This window comes from Lygodium microphyllum, chromosome 27, assembly GCF_053477565.2.
Source record: "Lygodium microphyllum isolate KBCC chromosome 27, Lygodium_microphyllum_v1.1.10, whole genome shotgun sequence".
Lineage (NCBI taxonomy): Eukaryota > Viridiplantae > Streptophyta > Polypodiopsida > Schizaeales > Lygodiaceae > Lygodium > Lygodium microphyllum.
Window position 1 is genome coordinate 12203427 of NC_141161.1, and position 12433 is coordinate 12215859.

Below are 12433 nucleotides of genomic sequence, written 5' to 3' on the forward strand. Positions count from 1 at the left end.
TGTTCCACATCTCTGTCAAACCTTTGATCACCTTATTCAGGAAATGAGTTCCGCGGTCCGACACTAATTCTTTCGGTGGACCAAACCGGGATATTATCTGCTCTAAAAGGAAACTAGCAGTTTCTTTAGCATCATCTTTCCTTGTTGCACGTGCTTCTGACCACTTTGTGAAGTAGTCAGTTGCTACAATGATGTATCACTTTTGCGTAGTCGACGACGGAGTAATAGGACCCACAAAATCTATTCCCCACTTCTCAAATGGAAGTATCGCCATAATAGGGTTGAGTGGTCGTTTCCTATTCTCTCGACTATCATGTCGTTGGCAAATATCGCATCGCTTAACATACGCAAACGCATCCTGGAAGATGGCAGGCCACCAATAACCTGCTCTTAAAGCCTTTTGTGCTGTGAGTCGTCCAGCAAAATGGCCACCGCAAGCAGAATCATGGCACGCTTCCAAAATGAATGGCACCTCGTCAGGCATCACACATCGGCGATAGATGTCATCAACCCCTTGCCGATATAATGTACCTGCGATCAAGGCAAACTTTAACGCTTGCTGCTTAATTTTCCTTTTCTCAGCCTTAGATAACTCGGATCCCGCCTCTCCCGTTGATAAATAATGCGTTATTGCAGCATACCAGGAGGGAATAGATGCCGTATCTATTTTAAATAATGACTCCATGTCACTACCTTCAGCCACAGATTCTTTCGGCTCCCCAAAGTCCACAAGACATTCCACGATGCCTTGCAACCTTGGTGGCTTACTCTTGATTTCATAATCAAATTCCTGCAAAGTGATCAACCACTTCGCTAAACGATCAGGCGGCTGTAACTTATTCATCAACAGTCGAAGTCCCTCCGCCTTCGTATAAAGTACGACTTTCTCATAGAGAATGTAATGCCTGAATTTCTTGGTCCCAAAGACCATCGCTAGACACAGCTTCTCCATGTAGGTGTAATTGATTTCGGATACCCCCAGCTTCCGACTAGCAAAAGCAATCGGGTGGTACCACTTCTCTTCCCAAAATTGGGCTAAACAGCAGCTGATACTATACATGGTGGCTGCTGAGAATATATAGAACACCTCACCTCTTTTAGGTGCTTTTAAAACGGGCGCTCTTGCTAGCTCTTGTTTCACATCCTCGAATGCTACCTTACAAGGGTCACCCCATACAAACGAACAGCTAAAGGACAATAAATTTGTAAGTGGCAACGTTCTTTCTGCTAAGGCGTTAATGAATCTACGGTAGTAACCAACCGAAGACAGAAAGCTATGAACTTCTTTCGGAGTGCGTGGTGGACCCATGGCAACTATAACTTTGACCTTCTCGGGGTCTGTCGCAATTCCTACCGAACTGACCACATGGCCCAGCAATAGCCCATAAGGTACTCCAAAAGCGCACTTCCGTGGGTTTAGGGCGATGCAAAATTGTCTACAGCGCTCAAAGCATTTTCTCAAAATGATCAACTGCCTTTCCCTCACGGTGGCGGCCCCTAAGTCATCAATAAACACCCTCAACTCTTCAGGGGATATGCCACCGAATGTCTTATCGGCTGTTCGTTGCCACGAACCAGGCGCATTGCATAAACCAAAAGCCATCACATGGTAAGCAAAAGTACCAAATACAGTGATGAAAGTTGTTTTCAACTTGTCCTCTTCTGCAATTGCCATTTGGTTGTATCCTGCAAAGCAATCCATAAACGAATATATCTCCCTACCCGCTAATTGATCCAAAATCTGGTCAATAAATGGCAATGGGTAGTAGTCCTTAACTGTCTGCTTATTCAGCTCCCTAAAGTCTACACATAAACGGATCTGATTATTCTTCTTCTTTCTAATCACAACTGGCGAACACCATTCCGTGTGTTGCACAGGAAAAATCAAACCCGCTTTTCGAAGCTTCTGTAACTCCTCAAACAGCCCGTCCCTCAATTCGAAAGGCATACGCCTTACTTTCTGCCGTACAGGACGACTGCCCTCTTTCAACGGAATTGTATGAACAGCAAGACTAGGAGGAATGCCTCTCAACTCATCATAACTCCAGGCAAAGATATCACGGAATTCTTGGATCAAGGCCACATAGTCCTCCCTTTCTGCTGTGCTGAGCATGGACCCTAATTTGATTGGCCGCGAATCATCAAGCGTACCAAGGTCTAGCTCGATAACATCTGCATCTCTTATACGATCTTGGGCCTCTATTGGCTCGTTCAAAGTGATCTGATAGATGTCCTCCGTGGTGGATCCCTCTTTGGACTCATCACTCGATGATGTCTCACTAGCAGATAAATCTTCTAATGTCTCCAATTCTGTAGAAGATAGAGGAGCTCTCTCACTCTGCGGGGACTCAGGATAAGCATCAACCACCACATGCTGGGCACCTCTGCCGAATATCAATCGACCGGCGAGTATATCCACTTGGCAATCCGCTTGCAAGATCCAAGGTCGTCCAAGTAATACTTGGTAACTTGGCCGCCCTGCAAAACGAATCACCCTAAAGTCCAACATGCATTCTACATTTGCAACAGTGACATGGACCTTAGTAATGCAGCCTTCCGGCTGTCTCAAACTGTCATCTGCCATTCTGAGAATTGTGGAGGTATCTTTTTGGATCGCAAGACCTAACCTTTCCATCAGTTCAGAACTCATAATGTTAACAGATGATCCCGTGTCGACAATGGCATAATCTACTAATATCCCATCGACATAGGCTACAACCCTTGGGCAATGCTTCTCAGCATGCTCGAACCAGTCATCACCAACTCGCGCAATACCCAAAGGTTCTACGATATACCCGGTACGTAGGATCTTTCTAAATTCCTTACGTACTCCTGGGGAAAGCTTAATAAGCTGCAAAAGGTTCACATCCGGCTTGACTTCGCAAAGAGAGCCCGCCAAATCGAATTCATGATAGTTCGATAGAGCTCGCTTTTCACGCCAAATCATCCGCTCTTTAGGTCGCTGAACTGGCTTTATTGCCTCTTTCTTAACTTTCACCTTCTTCTTTGGTGCTTCCTTATCGGCTTTACTCTCTACGGGCTTCAAAGGTCCCCCTTCTAGGGCAGGATCCAAAACTTGTGTTCCTTTGTCACCTTGCTTAGGGTTTCCGTCGACAGGCTTATCCTTGTCGGCTTCTCTACCCTTTTTACCTCTTGTAAGGATAGCTCGTAGATTAGAGGTTTCAGCATCATTAACGCGTACAGCCTCAATCAAACTAACCCCACTACCACTTGGTAGCTCTTCCACTGTAGTCTTTGGTCGTTGAAGTATTTGTTTAGGCCCATTTTCTGGCTGGGGGTCATTTCCTTGGGCACGATGATTAACAGGCCCTGGTTGCCGACTTCCACGCTGGAGAGAACTGATCTTACTCCAGCAAGTAGCTGCTAAATGGCCGGATTTTCCACAAATGTCGCACTTAACATTTGGGCAATTTCTTGGATAGTGCTGCCCGCCACACCATTTGCAACTAAACCTCGACGGTGCACCCTCCTCCGGGTATCTACTTTCTATCAAATTTTGTTGTTTTTTAAGGAAGTTGACATCAACAGCTATTTGTTGATACTGCTCCGTAATCATGTCGGTATAATGCTTCATCATGTCCTTAACCTCGCCAAGAACATTGGAAGGACTCGACTCATAGCCTTGGTCATTACCGTGTCTTTCAATTGGCCTAACAATTCGATTAGGCACAGGCTGTTGAGTCACAGGCATGGTATTGGAATTGACTGCCTGGCCTCCACCACTTGGAGCCATTTGGCTGCCCGTCGGCATCGACATGCTAGGGGGAGCTGGTAATAGAGGGACATTCTGTATCATGTTCCCTCTCCCATTAGGGTTAGCCATCGCTATCCCTTGGCCACTACTGCCATTGGCTATCGCCATATTGTTTCCCAATACTAAAGCCATATTCGAATTGCCTCGAGAAGCATAAGCTGCTTGTAGTCGGGATTCCACCTCTTGTGCTCGTGTAATGGCAGTGTCTATATCCCCCAAGGGGACACTACTCAACTGCAATTGGATATTGAAGTCCAACCCATGTAGAAAATATTGCAATTGGGCAGCTGCGGGGATAGGAATAGAGGTGTCCAACTTACGGAAGACCTCTTTTATCTTCTTCGCATAAGCACGAATATCCTCATGTGGATCTTGGCGGGTCACGTTGAGTACACGCAACCAATATTGCCCACCCCTTTCAGGGGCAAACTCCCTTCGAAAAGCTCCATAAAATGCATCAATGTTCAATATGGTTCCGGCTTCTAAACCATGATACCATATAGCGGCTCTTCCTTTGAGAGTCATATTGAAGAACATCATCAAATGTCCTTCCTCTTGAATGCGACAGTTAAACATCAGCTTTTGAAACTCCCTAATGTGGAGTTCCGCATCTTCCTCAACTAGCCCATTAAAAATGGGTAGCGGGTAACCTAGAGCCGGCAAATCCGTCGTTCCTGCTGGAATTGCAATAGGCTGTGCCATGACGCGGATTGGATTTGTACTAGGAATAGGGGACGGTGGGGTTACACCTCCCGTACTTGACGTGGACTGACTTATAGAAGAAAGGGGAGCACTAGAGCTTCCACCTTCTCCTAACTTACTGCTTGTGGTCCTAAGACCACTAGATCCACTCCCTCGTAAGGGTTCAGCACCGCTACGCTTAGGGGAATATCTCCTAAAAATTTCAGCACGTCGCCTAGCTCTTTCGTCTCTTTCTTGCTTTTGGATTTCTGCTAGACGATGCTTATCAATAAATAACGGATCAAGCTCAGTATCCTTTGGCATAAACTGCTAGTTGGTCCTTAAACAACCAGGATTCGAGAACCACCACTTTTAAGCAGCTCCCGGCAGACGCACCACTGATGGACCTAAAAACGGGCCGGCACTGGCTCATGCACTAGCCGGACCTCGTCACTACGCACAAGACAACCCCTCGGCCTCGCGGCCAGGAGCGTCTATCAAAATCTCTGCCTTCCTAAACATTGCGTTTGTAATACGTTGTAGTCCAACTGATCCTAACCCAATATTGCTCCTCAGAGGGAGTCCCTTTCACATAGCCAAAAGGTTCGAATCACACACACATGGGGTTCCTCCTACGGCTGAATGCCGTCAACCCTCTGCGACTCTCCTACACCTTGGGGATTGGCCCCTCGATGCGCCGCTCAACATTTAGACATTTCGCACAAACGTCACTCAAGGTACCAAATAAACGTATCCAGGAATGTACCGTTGTCCTTACTTGACTTCCCATTTATGATCCCACGACTAGCCTACAGCATAGGAACCTCACACTCTCAACGGTAGGTCACAGGCCTGCTGAAAACAATTGCTATGCATATCCAGGAGCTAACTCTGATACTTTTAATTTCCTCAAAAATGATCATGCAAAGAGGTGGATGCCTAATGCTCAAACATTTTAAAAACCAGCAGCGTGCAAGTGCAAAACATCTCTTTCATGCTTTTCTTTCTAACCGCTTTGTGCTTCGCTGCAACACCTAGCACCGAAGTGATCTTCGTGCTACTAGGTTTTAATTCTTATCATTATTATTCCGTCCTAGATGCAATGCATATAAAATCAGCAAATTATTCCTCATGCTCAGCGGCATTTAACCATTTTTTCCACAACTCTACCCTTCCCCGTTGATAGTGCATCATTATATTCATTTCTTTTAGGGTTTCCTTGTCATTTTATGTAGAGAAAGGAAGGAAACACGCACTAAAACATATAAACAAGGCTGAACTGAAGCATAACTTCATGCCCCAGCCTTGCTATACATCAACAAACATAAATCCTATTTTTCTATATTTTTTGTAGCCCCAAATGTATTTTTCCCCTATTTTTCATGGTTTTTTTTTATCATTTTCCCGCCATTTTCTTCATTTTCTTGTATTTTTTAAATTGCTGAAAATGAAAACCAGTTTGTGGGCTGTGGCCCTTAGTTCATTTGCAACACAATTGAAAGATTAGTTGATGTGTATCGACGGTTTTCCCCATTTATATGCCCAAAACCCTTGTTTTTCCCCATTTTTCATACGTTTTCGGGTTTCTTGACATTATTTCGAGCCATGAAATGCATGTTTTTCATAATTTCTGGTTATAAACAGTAAGAACTCAGAAGAATCAGCAACATAATCAAATCTTAGTCCATATGAACGGCATTCCATCAATCAAAAGCATAAAACACTAAATTTTCTTTGTAATTTTTTAGTTTACCGCTTAAACGCGTGTTTCGGGTTTTGTGTCCATGGCTGTAGATTTGGAAAACAGCAACACTTCATGTCCAGCAACATCCCAAATCACCATTCTCAGCCCGTGTAGCAATCCGGTCCATGCCGGACAAGTCTCCACCATTCTTTCTTCTTCCTTCTTCTCCCCACATGAACTGCCTCTTAGAAGAGAGAGAGGGAGGAGAGAGAAAGACTAGAATCAGAAATTTCAAACCAGGCCACCATTCCACGGGCGAAGGGCGGCGATATGATCAGCATACGGAGTGTAGGCAAGGGCCATTGTCAAACGGGGGGGTTGTTTGCAGGCAGGGAGGAGCATCTCCATCAACATGGCGCATTTTTCGGCGCCTGTTGATGGCGCCCTCTCTCCACGATTTTCTTCATCCATCCTCTCCCAAACTTTCATGTGACATTAAATTTTGGGCCCCAAAGGTCATGCCCACTTTGGCCAAAAATAAGTCCACCTTTTCAAATCTTGACCGGTTTGTGGCCTTTCCCCCGTCCGGACTCGGAATCGAGCTCTGAAAAATCCTGGGCATCCGGCTTAGCATCCCGCATTGGCCAGTAGCTTGTGTCAACCCGCACGACTGTCTGAAAAATTATGAAAAATCAACAAGTGTCGCTCGGGCGCCTTTAAAGCACTTTGGCGCTTAAAATCGTCCTAGATCGAGCCGCCGCCTTTGACGGTGAATATTTTTCCCTCGATATTCATAATTTTTAGCTATTTTTAAGCACTTCCCGTCACCTAAATTCCGCTCTCAAGGAGAGTCTAGAAAGCGCCACCTGGCACTCACAAGGAATGTCACAGGGTTTACGATCTAGGTCTTCTCAAGTCTTCCCCGAAGCATAAGTATCCGATCGTTCCCACCTAGGACCGACCTAAAGTCAGGGTTTCTTTCCTATCAGCCAAGTCTCTAGGAAGTAGCTAGCGTCGAGCTCCAGATAAATCACTTTGTGTAGGAACAACGAAGTCGAAGCGGATTTATGCTGCACTTGGTTCATGGAGAATGGGAAACGAGAGGGATATGAAGCTCAACCTTTCTGCCCATAAGGCATAGTCCATTCCACTCCCCTAAAACAACATAAATCGGGATTCTAACTCTACTGACTCTAGGTCTTCACAGTCTCATTATCATGTCTTTTGAGAAAAGTTCCCAGCTAATCAAGACCACCCTTCCGTAGGATGGACCCAAGTCACATCCACCGCACTTTCCTTGGGTTGCTTAGTTATCTAATTACCTACCATATTATGTTTGACATGCAAAGGCAGTTTCCTTAATTAATCAATTTAAACACAGGTTCCTTCACGTAACTTAGGTACTGACATTAAAAAAAACAATGTCAAGCAAGTCCCTTTTCCAAATATTTGACATTTATCTATCATAGTCTTGGAATACATCAAGTATCATGCCCGAAGGCTATCCCAGCAATCAACATGATTGCTGCTCCAAGTTTTGCTCATAGACTAGTACACGGGCCTCGAGATCCCATCTCGAGACACATCGGCCTCTTGTACAAGATCCGGAGACAAGGAATTTACAACCAAAGCCTCCCCTGGCACCCAAGCATCCTCCCACTCCAAGCAGCATCCACAGAGAGACCTCTCGCGGCGGGTTCGGTCCATGTACCCGGCTCCGCTAACAACCCCTTCGATAGGGCCAAGCAAGCAGTCGGAGGTAACTGAACCTGCCTCTCCCTCCAGGCTATTAACATGAAGCATTAAGTGTTTGGCCTTGAATTAGTTCCTTAAGAAAAGAAGTTCAACAATGTACCTAAGTGTACAATCACGATCATTTCTGTGGTTGTTCCTACGACCAACTGCTAAGGCGTGATTCCTTTTTCCTAAATACTCCCAGCATTCAATTCTGGATTGTTCGCGACTTGGTGAGATTCCAAGGGCTTGGCAAGCTAGATTGCTTGTTTCCCCTTTTTCTTTGGGTTAGGGTTTGTACCCTACCGATCCAATTATCCTCACCTTAGGTCTCCTTGTAAAATACATCTTGGACAACCCCGTTGTCCTCGGTTGGTGAATTTGCTTCTTGGCAATTCATGATTTCCCTAAGTTTGACAGATCGGTCCCTAAGAGAGAGAGTTATAGTAGGGCAACTACTCGACTTCTTAACAAATCTAGCTTGTAATTAGATCTTGCCTCCCTTGGCCTAAGAGTAGTAGTAACATCTTATGATTTAGTTGCAATAGCATCTAACCTTGCAGACTAGTTGCACGAGATAGGTAGCAGTGCCTATCTTGAGGAATTACATCCTTTTGTTTGTCGATATTACTAGTATTTGTGTCCTAAGGCCTGGTACCCTCTCTTGCTCGCAATATAGAACGATCTAAGTACGAGAATGCTGGATTAACTCTACAAGCGTAATAATAAGCAACATTTTAACTTAAATTAACCTATCTTTCATATTGAATGTAGCTGTCATTTCATGCGTATTATATGCTTTTCATCAAATGAAATATAACCCCTTTTTCTTTTCATACATCTACTTATGCATGCAAGTTTCTTATGCATGCAAGTTATGCTACGTAAATTTATAATGTTATAAAAACATAATCTTTTCTTTTCCCATGCAAGTCACGTGAACAAGAATGCAGTTGCTTATGCGAATTCTAAATAAAATACAACTCTTTTATTCCTCCCAATAGCAACTATCTATTCTTTAACTAAACATCCTTCTATAAACTAACCTATTTACGATCATCACAAGGGGTTTTTTTAATTGCACAAATGCAATATATACAACATAATTCATTCTTTCCAACGTAAATTGCCCAATGCAAACCTTCCAGTGCACAAGAACATCACAATTTGTATTTAACCTATATGCGAGATGCAACTAGGAAATTATTGCATATGTGCATCTTTTAACACAGGAATCATATATTTAAAAATGCAACAACCTTTCATCATGATGGTGGGAGAAATATAAGTACCTTGTCATGCGATTTAAAACTTTTTCGAACATTCCTATGATTTTTTTTTAACAAAGCGTTTTAATTAAGTTTACCCTATGCGAATTTATACTTAATGCACCCATATCATGTGGAAATGAAAAGGGTGAATTTGATGGAACCTGAAGATCTGAAGGAGGGGTATTATCGATTCTTACGCTTTGGGTGGGGACTCCTACATGTGCTTCTCTTACTCCTGCATGTGCTCCTCTTGTGTGGCACTTTGGGGCCATCACAATCGGGACTTGGGAATAAGTCGCGGGTAGGTGGAGGGCATGCTGAAATTTTTTGCAAGTTGGTAGTCCTCCCTTCCCGCACAAAAACTCCATTCACAGAAAAACTATATCCTTTATGTGGTCCGCAGGTGAAGCACCCCTAAGGAGCTTTTTGGTGGAAGCTTGTAGGAAGCTTCTTTGTTTTCTTCCTTTCTGTCAGTTGGACGTGATAGCATCTCCTCCTCCTCAATTGTGCTGAGAGAGGTGATGATGACGAAAATGATGATGGTGAGGGTGGCGGTGGTCCTGGCAGCCTGGCAGCATTCACGCGGAGTAGGGGGGTGGCGTGGCATGTCAGGCAAAGCAGGGGGTTGGCGCTGAAGATGGAGCAAGGGGGCGGCACCTGAGACCACAAGGGGGGCTTCCCCTTATATAATGGGGAGGGGGTGGTTCATGAGGGGGGAGATGGCCATTTAACGGCTGCCACCCCTACACCTGGGGGGTGCATGCCCCCTCTCCCACTCATACTCCCTTTCTATCTCTCTCTCCTCGCCATGCTGTCGGCAAGGGAAGAGAGAGAGAGAGGTAAAAAAATTATGCCAATTTTAAAATTTTAAAAGGGGGAGGGTTCTCATGGGGGAGGCACGGGAGAGATATTACACAATCTCTGATTGACGAACGTGCATAACTAACTATACTAATCGATTGATGCTATAACTATGCTAGCTCTAGGTAAGTCCAATAAACCTAATATATTAAGTGATAAGTTTGTGGCCATGTGAGGATCATAATGACTACTGACCTGCTAAGTGTAAATGTGTGGATCCATCTTACTAAGCAATCCTTCATCAATGCCCACATGTATTGATCTTGCCATCTCAATACTCTCCCTCTAGCAGAATTGTATCTTTGCAACTCCAAGTAAGATTTTGTAATGTGCCCACCTATCAGTTGTCGAAGCACATTTTTAGCGGTCCCGAATCTAAGTGATGCCGCCCAGCACTCCCATGGAATGTTACGGGGTTTTATGACTAGGGTTTCTTGAGTCTCCCTTGCAACTAAACATTTGATGTCGAACCCACTAAGATCGACCTGAAATTTGGGTTCCTACTTGTTAAGATATCCTGTTAGCATTCTAGCGTCGAGTCCTGGACATCCTAATTTACGCAGAGATACCCAAGCTGAAGCAGACCCTTGCTGCACTTGGTTCAAAGGGAATGGAAAATGAGAGGAATGCACTACTTAGCCTCTCTGCCCGTAGGACATAGTCCCATTCTGGTCCCCTAAAATGGCATGAATCGTGTTCTAACCTAACAATACCTAAAGGTCGTGCGACTGTAAAACCTTGTGAGAAGCCTCCCAGTTCTTTCGGGTTCCACCCATGTGCTTCCCTCAATAGGCATTCTTTATTTTTCTAATTAGGTCCTATCAAATTTATATGTGACATTTAAAAACAACTTCCTTAATTAAGCCTTTTAGGGAATAAGGTTTGTTTGTGTAACTTATGGCACTGACACGGAAACATTTCAGACAAGTTCCTTCGAAGTAAACTTTACATTAGCATCTTAACTAAGATACAAGTCTTATCCAAAAAGGACGATTCTTACAATTCGTGAGGATGCGTCTTATTTCCTCCAAGTTTTCTTCATTGCACTAGTAACATGGCCTTGAGAAACCATCTGGAGTCACGTAGATTGTTTGAGTAGGACCCGGGAGGCAGGGAATTTACAACTAGATCCCTCCCCCCCCCCCCCCCCCCCCCCCCGGCATCCAAGCATCCTCGTACTTTCAAACTAACCCATGGAGACTCGTGGTGGATTCGGTCCAGTTCACAGTTATTTAGAACCCCCTTGGATAGGGTTGGCAGCCAACTGGGGACAATTTGGCACACCCTCCATGAATTCAACCTAATTCATTCTTCTAGTTTCTTTTGTGAGTTTAGGGTCATGCAATCCTTTCATAGATGGTGTTCCTAAATTTACAAGCACAAACAATAGTGAAGACAAGTACTTAGGACATCTACTAAGGTGGAGTTCCCATCTTTGAGTGCTTAGCATTCACCCTTCTTGGGTCTTTCTTGCCTTGGCGACACTTGCCATGACCTTCTGAGGGATAGATAATACCCTTATTCCGATCTCATTCTTATGTGATAAGAACGAGCAATTATGTTATTGGATTTGTATATGTTAGTCTTCGGATGGTAGCTGCCCTAATTTGCTAGCCTTTAATCCAAGGTTCTTGTCCTGGGGATACACCACTCGAGTTTTCTTTTATTCACATCGAGTTGTATCATGCTTAAAGATGATATCTTCAAGGGTGTTCTGGACTTATCGTGGCCAATTAGGATCGAGACCAATGAGTGGTTTACTTGACTCTAGGTCAACCTATGATTGTAACAATAGCTTGAATTATTTACATTAAACCCTAAAAAAGTCAAATTAAACCCTAGCCTTACGTATCATATATGGTTTCATTTATCAATTGCCTCACACAATTAAGTTTAGCAATTCACATGTACGTCTTAAATCTATATTTTAAGATGAATCCCTATTATGTTGTAGTGTAGCCGAAACAGTCCACGATACCACACAAATCTAAATACGAGTCTTTTTGTAATGTGCCCGCCTATTAGCTATCCAGGCACACTTTTAGCGGTCCATCGGGAGATGAGTCTAAGTGACGCTTCCCAATACTCCCATGGAATATCACGTGGTTTGTTGCCTAGGGTTTCATGAGTTTGCCTCGCAACGGAACTCGAACCCACTAGGATCGACCTAAAATATGGGTTCCTAGGGCCAAGGTCTCTTAACAGCATTCTAGCGTCACCGGGTTTTGGACATCCTACTTTATACAGAGATACCGAATCCGAAGCATATTCATACCACACTTGGTTCAAAGAGAATGGGAAACGAGAGGGATGCACCACTCAACCTCTTTGCCTGTAGGGCATAGTCCCATTCTGGTCCCCTAAAACGGCATGAATCGGGTTCTAACTTTACAATACCTAAAGTCAAATGGTGATAAACCCTTGTGA